The sequence below is a fragment of the Xiphophorus hellerii genome, chromosome 21 (assembly GCF_003331165.1).
Source record: "Xiphophorus hellerii strain 12219 chromosome 21, Xiphophorus_hellerii-4.1, whole genome shotgun sequence".
In the NCBI taxonomy this organism is placed as follows: domain Eukaryota; kingdom Metazoa; phylum Chordata; class Actinopteri; order Cyprinodontiformes; family Poeciliidae; genus Xiphophorus; species Xiphophorus hellerii.
In genome coordinates this window covers 19,707,647-19,720,504 of record NC_045692.1, presented here as the reverse complement: position 1 = coordinate 19,720,504, position 12,858 = coordinate 19,707,647, and the positions used below count along the sequence as shown (strand labels likewise).

Genomic DNA, 12,858 nt, shown 5'->3' with positions numbered 1-12,858 from the left:
GATGCTTCAGTGTTTTTTTTTTCCCCCTTAACTGTTTATGCATCAGACTGATTCTTCTTTTCCCATCCATGCCTTATGTACAAGCTCACGATGCCAGCGAATGAATAAAAATAAAGAAAATCCGCATGACTTGATCGTCCCGTGGCGCTGACACAAAGAGAGAGCTGTGCATGTTCAAAATGCAGCAGAGACGCGAAAAACCAGCTCAGTTGTAACCGCGGCATGATAAGGAGCGCATCTTTCTTTCTTTTTCCTTTTTTTTTTTTTTTTTTGCTCCCCCGTACTTTTGTAATAAGCCAAGCCTTTATAGGAGAGCATTCGGCATCATCAGCTGTTCCAGGTTGGACTCTCATTGCTGGAAGTCGGAGCTGAAGGAGTCACATGACAGAACTGGAGGCAGGGAGCTAGAGAGAGGAAAAGGCACAGCATTCCGCCTCGCACCGCCATACTGTAGCCTCTTTTGAGCCATTTCACATTTTTATTGCAACATTTTACTCCCGCTCGGTGAGTACACTTCCACTGGCTATTTTTTTTTTCTGTTTTTCTAAACAAACATTTTTTTTTGGTCTTCTAAATTCACCCCCTTCTTTTTCTTTTTTTTTCTTTTTTTTTGGGTTGTTTTTCCTCCTTTTGCTGGTGTTTGAATTGAGCATTTGCCGTGCTGGTTTCAAGCGTTTTTTCCCCCCCCCTCACCTCTACAGTCAGTCCATCCAGGCTTCAAGTTTTCAGCATGCGGTGATTCAGATCGAGAGGGTATAAATTGAAAGAAAAGAAAGGAAACGAGTGCGTTATCGGTCTCTGAGAAAGCCTCTCACTTTGCTTGCAGTTTTGCAGAAACCGAGCAGATTTTATCAGTAGAGAGATTTTTCTTTTTCCTGCGCATTTACTGGTGGGTTTTGGGACATTTTTTTTTATTATTTTGATTTTTTTTTGTTGTTGTTTTCTGTCGACTTTTGCTGTGGCTTTGGTTTGCATTTTGGCAGTGTGGTTTGTGATTTTGATGAATCTCACCGGTGAAACCTCTCGCTTTTACTTTGTTGCTCTTTTCTTTATCTTTTACCAAAAAAAAGAAACAAAGCAATCCTTTTTAAATCCCCTCTCTGGCGTTTTAACCTGACACTTTTCTTGCAGCTGAGCTCACAGGTTTGTGCTTTTTGTTTTATCTCTTTTTTTCCCCCCTATTTCCTGTTGTACTCTTGCAGATGGCAGTGTCAAGTATTTTTGGATGTAATTTTTTCTTACTAGATTCTTGGGAGAGTTCAATGCGTTTTTCTTGTTTTCTATTTCAACGAGGATGAACAGACATTTTCCCACTTGCAGGTACATTAACAAATGTTTGAAATAAAGAATGAGGTACCAGAATTCTGCACCTGTGGCTGATGTGTTATTTTGTAAAGCTGATGGAAATTGTTCGATAGAGCAAACAATTTTCATTGATTTCACCTGAAGGTTACCTGCTGAGATCACAATCAAGTTTCATTCATTTGGATTCCAACAGTAGTTTGCAGACATATTGACATCCTTTGAACTTTTTCATATTTTGTCACCTTACAGTCTCCAACTTTAATGTGTTTTTGACTCGACAGACTGACTTACAGTAGTGATTGCGAAGACATAGTTCTAAAGAAGGATGCATGGTTTCTTAAATAATAAAACTGACACCCCTAAATGAAATCCAGTGCAGTTAATGGCCTTTAGAAGTCGGCTAATTTGTAAACCGAGGTCAAAGTTTGTCACTCGTCAGAGCTAGTATATTTCTACCAGATTTTTCCATATAGGGACTGAAATTTTTTGCCCATATTTCTTTGAACAGAAGCTCAGGCTGTTAAATTGGACAGATAACGTTCAGTAAACTAGTAGATGGGATTTAAGTCTGGATTACAAATGTGTACGGATACAAACTAGTAAGACAAACATTTAAAGATTTTTCTTACCTTTAAATTTTGATCATCATCTGAGATTTGAACCAAGTTGTTAGATGAAATAGCTTTGGAACAACAAATTGCTAAAAATAAATAACTAAAATAATAATTAGACACAACTTGATGCTGCTAATCATTGCAGGCCATAGCAATTGTGTAATGAACCTGGATTTCTTCCAGGATTAACAGTTTTTTCCCATCGTGCTTTGCATTAGTTTTGACCTGTTTGCATCCCCACAGGATGATGCTGCCACCTCCATCTCTCACTATAAGAGCGGCTGGTTTCGAGTGATGATCAGTTCTTATTGCTTTTAGGTCATAAAGATGTTTTAATTCATCTCATCAGAATACCTTTATCTGCATGTTGACTCCATCTCATGCATTACTTCAGACAAAATCTTACCTAAAATCCCATTAAAGTATGTTCAAGTTTGTGTTTGCAACTTTGATAAAATGTTGAAAGATTATAAATACCGTTAAGTAACTGTTTTCAAAACCCTTGGAAAGGATGCACCTCTGAGATTATAAACTAGTATCCAAGCTGTATCTATAGATCGATCGGGAAGGGGCAGAAATAATCAATTCCTCTAAGTTGGAAGCATAAGTAGCTGAAGCAAATATATCGCCACTCATAAGTACCTGCTTTATTGCTGGACAAACTCAAATCGGCTTTCCCAGCCCTGCAGATACATAAAGTACTTCCTGGATTTGTCAAATCTGATTTTTGCAGGAAATTAATAGAACCACAGACAGGACTAAGAGAGAGGCTTAGAGGAAATAAATCCCTCAACAGGAAGGTTTGACTTCAGATTATTGGTGTGCTGCAGAAAACGCAAAAAAAAGACATTGTATGGTTGCGGTGAAGGAGGAATTTGCAGGGAGTGTAACTGAGCCAACATGAGACTATGTGAGTTCATGACAAGTTTATTCCTGTTTGCCTTGAATCCAGCTTTAAATGCTATTAAACGTCACCAATTAACTCTCCGTATGTATCCAGCTTGACAGAACAGAACAAAGGTTTCATCGCCATAATATGGACCCATAAAACAAACGAGAGCGGACCATTAAGTCCGTGTATAGACCGTTAACTCGGGGAGTCATTAAACAGCTCGCTGCAGTAGACCGGAAACGACCACTTCTCTCTTTTTTTTTTTTTTTTTTCCTTTTTTTTTTCCCCGATGGAATTGAATTTTGATAAATACAGAATGCAGATCTCTGTGTGTAAACGTACATTTTTAATAAGGCTGGCTAATTAGAGCAGTTAAATTAAACATTGTATCCAGAGCTGAAAGGCTGTTAGTGTGTATTGATTCTGCTGCTGTCTGTTAAATCTATGCGGGTCATAAAGCAGGTGTAGATAAAAAGATGGGGTTGGTTTTAATGCCTTTTAATTTGCGAGGTAATTTGAGAAGCAGTGTATATTATCAGTCAGGGCTCACTTGTGTTTGGACTGACTAAAAGATTAAAACTATCAGTAAATGTAAAAGGAAAAGTTACCATAGTGACTCGTTAGTTGTTTCAGAGAGCCACAAGTTTGATTTGTGTTGTGTATTTTCTGTAATCCGCACAGTAAAATTCATACACGCCTCCACTAATGTTTGGTTAGACGTCAGGTTACACTCTGAACTCAGGTTTTGTAAAACGGTAATTGGTCTGCACTTTTATATCTTTATCAAGTCCAAGGACTCCAAAGCACATTACACTACAATCAGTCTTTGTCCCACAAAGGGCAAACGCAGGTGTAGCAAAGTGACAAGCAAACGAAGCATGTAGATTCACACAGAGACAGAAACATAAATTAAGACAGATTAAATATGAAATATTCTACAGCACGAGTCAAACTCAAGGTCTGCAGGTCAAATCAAGACTAAAAAGAGCCACATAAATAGAACTTCAAGATGAGATTTATTTTATCAGTCGGTTTTTATTTGGATAGTGCCGAATTACATAAATCTGAAAAGATGCTACATATTTTAAGATTGCAGAGAAGGCTAAGATGTTTAACAGGTTCTTAATATGTATTTTTTTTACCTTTAGATTTTGCCACAACCTGCCCTTTGTATCTGACTGTATAATGGTTCATAATTTTGAATAAAAATGAGTTTGGTACCTAGGCGCTACAGCAAGGACAAAATTACACAAAAAACTGTGCAGTTATTTCCTGAAGCGTAATCTGATCCAACACAGTTCATAAAAATACAATATCACTGAAGTTAAAGCTGTTGCAGTGAAGTTAAACAATCTGTCCTACTCCTCCATTATTCCATTCACTCTTTGAAGTGCGTCAGTTATGCTAAGAGTGAATCAGACCTCAGCATGATGCTTCCACCTCCATGCTTACCTATCAGTACGATGCTCCTAGATTTAAATATCTCACTTTGACTATATTAATTCTGACTTTGTAAATAGCTGAACCTTTGTTTTTCACCTGAAGATATTTGGCAGCTGCAAACTTCACTCAAGCTTGAAGGAGTTGTATCTTCTTACTTATAGTCTATTTTAAACTCACTCTTGTCTCAACGTCTTCTGTTTGTGTTGGAATTGATGCTAGGCTTTGTCTTGAACATTTTAAGCATTTTTGTTTACACAGTTTGGGTTAGATGAGTGTAGCATTGGTCCAATTGGATGTTCTGATTCGACAATTGACCCAAGCATGTGAAAACTGGCTAACATTATGCTTGATCTGAGTCCAACGGTGTTGAAAAATAGGATAAACTTTTTAAATATCCATCATCTATCCCAGTGGTTTCAAACTCCAGTCCTAATAAGCACCATTTAAAACTCAAGTTTATCCAAAGTGTTTTACTGGAAAATAAAGCAACAAAGATGAAGAGACTTACATTAAAACAACATTAATTTTGACTTGCGTGAGTTGAATACATGATAAAATACCACATTTGGGAATATTTATTCAAATGTTGGGATAAATTTGGACATTTGAGCCTTTAATTGTAACTCTGGTTCCTAATGAATTCCTTCTTGTTTTTAAAATTGATTGACTTTGTTGTATGATCCTTTAAAATCCCCACCAAAAGCTACAAATTAACTACATCAATCTGAACTTTATCATATGTAAACTCGCACTGAAGTAGATTCACTCTATTTTTAGCAACTTCCAGAAATCATTTAAAAAGAGATTTAAATTCACTCTTTTCGCATAGCCGATAGTCCTTTTCCACATTTCCCATCCCTTTACCTAAATCAGTCCATCTTGTCAGCTTTTAAAACCTTGAGCCACTGCATCAAAACAAACCGACGTGTCCTCACACTCTGAGCTGAGAGGCGTTTCCGTCTCGCCGCCACGAGCCGAGCTCCTGCTAAGCATTATGATAGCTTCCATTACGTCCTGCAGTGTTGGTGTCTCTCGCCTCCAGGCAGGTTTGCTGTTATCTGGGCCAAGCCAGAGCTGCACAGGAGACTCAGATAGAGAAAGGGAGAGGAGGAGGAGGAGGGTGTGAAAGCTCATGTGTTGCCTATACCTATGCTGGCATAAATAAAATATCACGAAGGAATCTGTTGTCTGCACCTAGCATGTCCTCGGCTCTCTCGGGTGTGAGTGTGACCACATGGCTGCTTGTTGGCGTGAATAGAGATTGAGTTGTGGGGTAACACATTTCATCACATAAAAAAATCGTAAAATATGCGAATTACTGTGTATTTGTGACAGGATGAGATGAGAATGGCAGATAGGTACTATTTTAATTTATGCAAAATTCACATTTTGCATGTTTTTGTATTTCCATTTGAGTCTCTACTGTTTCTAAAAGCAGCCCAAACGCTTTAGAAAAACCACCCAGCTATTTTATTTTTGGTAATAAGTTCATGTTTTTTTAGTGTCTGGAAAATGAGCCATTTCAAAAACCTTCTGAATGTAAATTCATATGCACTGCCCGTTACCTAGCAACGCCAGTAAAGCCCAACCCATTGCCTAGCAGCCCAGTGGGTAAAACCACCTTTGGTCAACTGCTTTTACTGCTGTATGCTGCTGGAAAAGCGTTTTGTTGTTGACTTGACATCCAGAAACCACTTGCTGTATTCTTGATGATTGTGCAGGAAGCTCCACTTCTGCTTTTCAAAGATTTAGTGTTGCATAACTGCGCATCTGTTTGCAGCTATTTTCATGTGCAAGTGTAAACGTTGAGTTTGGAGGCAGCAGTTTATTTGGATTTAAAGTGACGGAGACCCTAAAACAGCTGAAAGGAGCTGAAAATAGGCAGGACTGACCAGGATAAAGTTTTTATCTAAGAATGATTTCGTGCAGCAAATGTAAAATGATTAGTCCGTGGACCGATCCTAATAGGTCGCCTTTGAACTTCCTATGCCCTAAACCTGTATTGGCTGCCATAGTAAAAAAAAATATCCTGTTATTGTTCATTATCACGAGAGAGATGTTTAACTCGGCTCAAATATTTTCTATAGGATTTCGGTCTCAGATTACCATGACAGAAAATTTATTTTGTCTCATTTTTGTGTAGTATCTGAGAAATGTCTCTGTTCATATTTTTGTAGAGAAACGAATCGTGAACATTTTTCACCCTTCAGACAGATGCCAATAGATTTTAATTCAACTTCCCCTGGTATTTGGAAGATGTCGTCATGCTGGGCAGTCTTAAGAAGCTACCCAGGGTCTTTTGGAAGAGACGGGCCCACAGCATCACACTTAAAAAGTCCCGTCTTTCTCTCATGTGTGTAAGTATGGGTGTGTGTGCAAGAATATAGGTGTTCGTCTCCAAAGTGCATTCAAATTTGGGTTTTAGATGGGTCACTCCAGTTAATGTTTTTTGTTTATTGTGGATAGTGCAGTTGAGAGTGAAGAGAACAGCAGATATGAATGAACTTTTTCATTTTGGAGCACAGATTTAACATTTTTTGAGTCAAAATCATTTTGGTAACATTATTAGATACATGAAAGAACTCAATTTGGCATCTTTACTGAGTCTTTAGGGGAAATTGCTCATTTACTGCTATTTTTGTCAAAATCTTGGAAAGAATTACATATTAATGATGTTTCAGAGCTTATTTTTCCTTCCCTGTCACCAGGAGAAAAAGCTGTCATCTTAATTGGCTTTGGCAACATTTGGTTGTTTTCCTTAAAGATGAAAATTTCAATGCAGATTAGGCTTGCAGGAATTCAGGAAAACATGTATTTTTTTCTGATGTGAACGTAGCAGAACGGCTTCAAAAGTCTGCAATCTTTTCCATTTTATAATCCGACTTCAATCTGTGTTTACGAGTTGCACTGTCTGTCTGTTTAGTGCAATATTGTAAATGAAAACAAAATAATGAATCTTATTTATCATAAAAGAAAATGCAGAAAACCAAATAGCATCTCAATGAAGCTTCATCACTTTTTATAAAAAAAAATAAGACTCATGGAAGCATCTAAGCATTTATTACAGCAGATAGTATCCAAGTTGCTTCTAATGTAAAGGTAATGAGCTGTAATTAAGCCGTATTACCACAATGATTTTCAGTTGTACAGGCTGTAGTTTCAGCCCTCGACTTTTCTACAAAGGAGATTATTTTCCATGATTTTAAAAAACATAAATTTATCTTCAAGGCCTGAGTTGACTTCTGTTTTTTTTAAAAGCAGACAAAATCTTCTTTTAAACCATTTCCTGTAGTTTAAACTCCTTTTAGTGAGAAAGCAGAGGCGGTGGGGGGTTTTCCTCAGGCCAGATGTAACCTTGAGTAACACTCATCTTACCCCGCCTGCTGCTGCCAGCTGTCAGTCAGCTGCATGTGATCGCTGAATGAGCAGAAACCTCCTGAACTTTTACCTCTGTTAAAAAAGGAACAGTAGTTTGTTGCTATTTTTGTTGTTTTGGTTTGTTTTTGTTTAGGGGTGGAAAAGGGACAGTCATGCCTCGGCTGACTATTTGTTCTGTTTTTATATATACTGTATTTGCCTTTAAGAGTATTACTGTCCTTTGTACTGAGTCACATATGATCATGTTACAACCCCAAATGTAAATGTGTTTTATCGGGGTCAACAAAACATCAGCAAAACCTGTTTGTCAACAAAAAAGCACTTTTTGCCTCAATTCCAGCTGCAAATCTTAGAGTTTCTACCAGCTTTACGGAGCTAAAGAATGTATTTTTTATCCGTTTATCTTAGGATGTAGATTGTCTGTGAACGTTGGTTTTCTAGTGTTTCCTCAGATTCCCAACTGGATTTAGATCCAGACTTGGACTGAGCCATTCTAACACATAGAAGCTTCTGGCTGAACCTTTCCAAAGTAGCTTTGACTCTTTTACCTCTTAATTTAACAATAAGTACAAAACACTTCCATTTTGCAATGATTAAACTACAGGACATACCTGGAAAAATTAAGTCTTCACCCTTAAGTGGATTTGAAATCTGCAATCTGTGTTTTCTTAAACTTTGATAGATTATCTTCTTCCCTGCTCAGCGGCATTTCAGTCACAATGTGGCTTCAGATGGCATCTTCACCAAGTCTCTTGTTTTAAATTCGATTTGCACTAAAACATGTCGTTCTCTGGGACGCCGACCTCGTCTCCTCCATGAACGGCTGGACGTTCGCTCAGTGTTTATACTTGTGCATTCTTTATTTGGGGCGATGAACGTGCCACCTAATCTACAAGGACTGAAAAATACCTTAATGGGGAATCGTACTGCGTTAGGCTCCCGTATACCAAAACAAAATATTAAGCATGTTTTAGCTGCATTATTAAACTTTTATGTTTCAGTTTCAACGTAAAACACATACAGAACAACCTGATCCAGTTCAGATAGGTGTTGAGCACCTCACTACCCTTTTTTGAGCTCTTAATTTGATAAGTGAGGGGATGTCACAGCTCATATTCTGGGCAATTAAACCCGTATTGAAAGAACTGGATCACAGTGAGTGTCTTCCTCACATTTTTACTGCTTCCTTTCGACATAGAGGACAGCATTGAAATGAGTACTGCTGTCTGACATGCTGAGGCCTGATTGTAATTTCAGGATCACACCAGAAAATATAATTTTGGTTTGTTTCATTACTAATTAACACCGACTGTGTCCTTATGCTCAATAATAACAGAGACAGGTTTGTAAAGAAACTGATTATAATCATGTTTCATTTTTGATTTTCACAGAAAACAAGACAGATGCTGTAAATGTGGTGTGTATTTGTGTAAAATGCTTAGTTTAGAGGTTAGGAAGGTCTAATTAGGCAAGAGTTACATCTGGTTCCCCCTGTGGAGGGAAAACTAATTCACAAAGCACTTTCACAAGGCAAGCACAGTCTATTCACATCCAGATATTCTATAATCAAACTCAATCCAGGCAGGTATGCTCACATCCATTTATGTCAAGTCAAATTTATTGCAGTTATAATACAAAGTGAAATAAAATGGACTATAATATGGCAATTGCCTGTAAAAAATAAAAAATAAAGGCAGCAGGTTGAATCATGTTGCAACAGATGACATTTTCAGCAAACTTCACTTATTATGAGGAGGCATCTGCCTCGACTGGCTGGTAGTTTAGAGGACAGGAAGGAGAAGGAGACAGAAAATAAACACAATTCTCAACGAGAATTAACAATGGGATAAAAAAAAGAAAAAAAAACATATTAAGGAAATACTATGTTAAGCGTGGAAGCCAGGATTATTTTTGCTTGTATAACTGTTTAATTAATGACTTCATCTCTGAAAGAGGAATGGTTTCTAAACACAGAAACTCTGTGCCAGTTGCACTTTCTACACTGTAAAGCATTTGAGCCTCATTTAGTTTTCTACTAAGTCCTACTCTTTAAATCAAATAAATTCACAGTTTTAGATTTTGATCCTAAGAGTGTTTGTGAAAGATAAACGTACAGCAGTAAGTTGCGTTAACTTTTTATTAATTCTGTCAAACCGCCAGAAGTTGAATAAACAAGTTTTTAAGTCAGCATTTATAAAAAACTGACAGAAGAAAAGGACAGGAGTGGGAACTGTTTCCCAGAATGCTTAGCGGCATGTTTCTGTATCCTGAGATGGAAGTGCGGTGCATTATTAAGGCAAATGTTTATTTTAATTCCTGTAAAGCACTTTGTATTGCCTTGTTGCTGAAAATGTGCTACAAAAATAAAATTACCTAGCGAAAAGGAGACTTTTAAAATTTTGGTTTTGTTTCTGATTAATTTAGAACTGAAAAGATAAAAAGGTTCATTCTGTGCAAATCACAATCACGTTTTCTTAGATGTGCTTAAAGAAATGCCAGTGTTATTGATCAACTTCAACATCTGTGTTGAGGGGCGAGTTAACACATCCAGGACGACTTTTTAATCAAATTACAGGCTGCAGCAGCATCACCAGGGATTCAAACATGAAAATTTGTTTTTAGATTACATATAGATTTGGCGCCGCTGTCGCTGATACATATTGTTTCCTGATGACTTGGTCGGTACCACAACAAACTCTCGCCACAGCTCCTTGTAATTAAACTGCAGTGCTGGAGAATGATGGTCTGCCTGTGTGTAAATCTTGCTCCATCAGTCTTCTTGGCATATTAATGCGTGTTGCTCACATCCGTCTGCCAAATATGATCATTAAAGTTTAACCCGCAGGCAGGCGGGTGACCTTGCCAAAGATGATTCCCTCCTGTGTTTTTTCATGTGCTTGTCTTGTCTGAAAATGATGTGAAGTCTTGGCTCCTGTACATGTGGATTGTCTGGAGATGTGACAGAAGTCAGCGTTGCTCCGTGAAACCTGTGAACGTGACATAAAACCTGCTGTATAGTAATTTAGACATGCAAGAGCAGCAGAAAGAACAACGGAAACAAAGAAGCTCAGGAAATTTTTGCATCTGCCGTCCTTCACAACACAATATTTTTTTAATTCCCTTTTTAATCACATCATTTATATTTAATTTCACTTTTAATGAGCAAGCAGAAACTATTTAATGAGCATCAAAACTATTTGTACTGTAAACTCTTAGCGATATTGAGATGAAAATATGAAAAAGAAAAGCAAAGGAAAACATTTAAATCATTAAATTATTGTGTTAATGATGTGCAAAACACTTTAAAATAAATATATCTTTTATTGCAGCAGTCTAATCTCACAATGAAGAATTTTTTTTTTTCGTTTTGAAAGGAATTTATTCAGAGTGATAAAACCATATAGATTTTTTACATTATATGTGCCACAAACAGTGCGATATGCTACAATTTTTACAAGCAGGACTTATAACATGCGATCGATAGGATTTATGTCTAACTTTGTAATTTTTGTCATTTTAACCACTTTTGAGATGAGGTGGACAAATGTTTTATCCTGGAGAAGGATCTAGTGATGGTGTGCTTTCTGCCAGAGACGAACATATTTGTATTTAAAATGCCCCGGTTATTCAAGACGTTTATGATTATTCACTTAAATAAACTAAAAAGACGTACAGCTTCACAGTATGAGGTGCTTTTCCGCGGATTAATCCCGTTTCACATTAAACCTATTGCAGAGTCTCATTTAGAAAAGCTTAACTGTAGTCTCAACAGAACAACATACACAGTTCAGGTTGCATTTACACATGTTTATACATGTGATAGTAGAAAACCTGCCTGTTTGCTGCAGCTGTGTTAGTAATGGAGAGAAAAAATTAATGTTTCAAGAAAACTGTTTATCTGAAGTCATCGGTGGCCGTGCTAGCAAGAATGCGCATTCACAGTATAGGCTCCTCTATGGGTGGTGGAGAGCTGTAGCGCAGGAGAGATCAATGGGCAGGGAGTGAACAGCATACACGAGCATGATTGACAGCGCTAAGACCCTCCTCCTGGCTCTGATTGGTTGTTTCAGACAGGAAGCGGTGTACAGCAGCAGGACCACAGGAGCTTGACTTTTTCTCACAGATTCTCATATTGTACTGTCAAGATATAATGACAGTTTTGCTAAATTTGTGAAAACATGTCTTTATAAAAGGAACATACTGCAGCTTTAACTGCCTCCAGCATCTTGAATTGGTAATTATTAGCATGGTTAGTGGAGCTAGCATTAATGAAAAAGCCATTTTCACCCTGTTGTATTTGTGAAGTTCCTAAAGAACTGCTGACAATCCTGTTAATTTATTAACTAACACTGTTGATTTGTTTGAAAAAAATAGTTTTTAATGTTGGATTTAAAGTAAAATTCCAGTGTGAGATTATGCCTATAACTATAAGCCACTTCTTTAAAAAAAAAAAAAAAAAAAACTGGCTTAATAAAAGGTGAACACATTTTTAGCTGGAGATAAGACAACACATGCAGTTTATATGTTTTTTAAATCACTGGAACCTAAAGGTACATCAAGTATGGAAGAGCAACATAAAATAGAGACCAAAAAACAAATAAAAACTCCAAAAATTCAATATTATTATGTGTCTGGGAGTGGAGGCTAATTTCTGTTTAAGCAAATAGACCAAAAGGCAAATCTTCCATAATTATTTTATTGCTGTCATGCAAAAGCGAATAATATACTGGTAATTTCAAGCTGACCAGAGAATGAACGTAGTAAGTGTACGACCAACATCTAATTGGTGGGATCGTTTCTGTCTGCAAGTGTAGAAGCAATTGGGCATCGCTAACAGCAATTATTTCAGCTGAGACAGTTAGAGGACTGGTTTGATTGTGGCGGCACAGCACAAGTCAAGAGCTTCATACCTGCTTTTCAGGCACATATGGTGTCTAAATGGCTGTGTGATGTTGTTAGCTGAAAAAGGGAGGCAGAGTAGTGGCGTGAACCCCTCCAGATGCTGCAGAGAGCCACCGAAGCAGATAATGTCCTGCCTGGATTACCACAGGGATGGTGGTTACAGCGAGAGTCCTCCCCTCCTCTGGGTCCGGTCCAGCCGGTTCTGCAGGGATCAGCTGTTCTCTCCAGCCTGCTGCTGGCCTCAGCTGTCCCTCACCTGCATCTGACCGGCTGCGGATGTGTCTGCATACTGACACGCTTCCAAATTATTGACAGCCGTGACGG

The 12,858-nt window shown here is 37.7% G+C and overlaps 1 protein-coding gene across 4 annotated transcripts in view; it reads left to right on the top strand.

Annotated features, from left to right (window-relative positions):
* The first annotated feature begins 251 nt into the window (after window positions 1-251).
* Window positions 252-12,858, top strand: part of ralyl (RALY RNA binding protein like) — a 117,673-nt gene continuing 105,066 nt past the window's right edge. The window contains exon 1 of one of the 4 annotated variants that reach the window (XM_032551228.1): window positions 252-1,320. The gene's annotated coding sequence lies outside the window, so the exon portion shown is untranslated. The remainder of the gene's footprint in view (window positions 1,321-12,858) is intronic. The other 3 variants (XM_032551226.1, XM_032551225.1, XM_032551224.1) reach the window with 3 other exon arrangements.